The sequence below is a fragment of the Penaeus monodon genome, chromosome 7, assembly GCF_015228065.2.
Source record: "Penaeus monodon isolate SGIC_2016 chromosome 7, NSTDA_Pmon_1, whole genome shotgun sequence".
In the NCBI taxonomy this organism is placed as follows: Eukaryota; Metazoa; Arthropoda; class Malacostraca; order Decapoda; family Penaeidae; genus Penaeus; species Penaeus monodon.
Window position 1 is genome coordinate 37,733,881 of NC_051392.1, and position 487 is coordinate 37,734,367.

A 487-nucleotide genomic window follows, 5' to 3' on the forward strand; every position below is an offset into this window, starting at 1 on the left:
TATATATATATATATATATATATATATATATATATATATATATATATATATATACATGTGTGCATATATATATATATATATATATATATATACTATATACTAATATATTATAGATATGTATCTATATGTGAATTAGATATATATATATATATATATAATATATCTAGAATAAGTGGTGTGTGTGTGGTGTGTGGTTGTGGTGTGCGTGGTGTGTGTGAGTGTGTGTCTTATGTATATATATATATATATAATATATATATATATATATATATATATATATATATATATATATATATATATATATATATATATATATATATGTGCATATACACACATATCCACACCTCTCCCTCTCCCTCTTTCCCCATCCATTTACAAGCAGCACGTGATATGAAAACATCAGTGACATTATTATTGACACTCGACCTCAGACTCTAATCAGTAAATCTTATCAAACAGATAAGCGTGTAAATTAACAGCTTCGTCA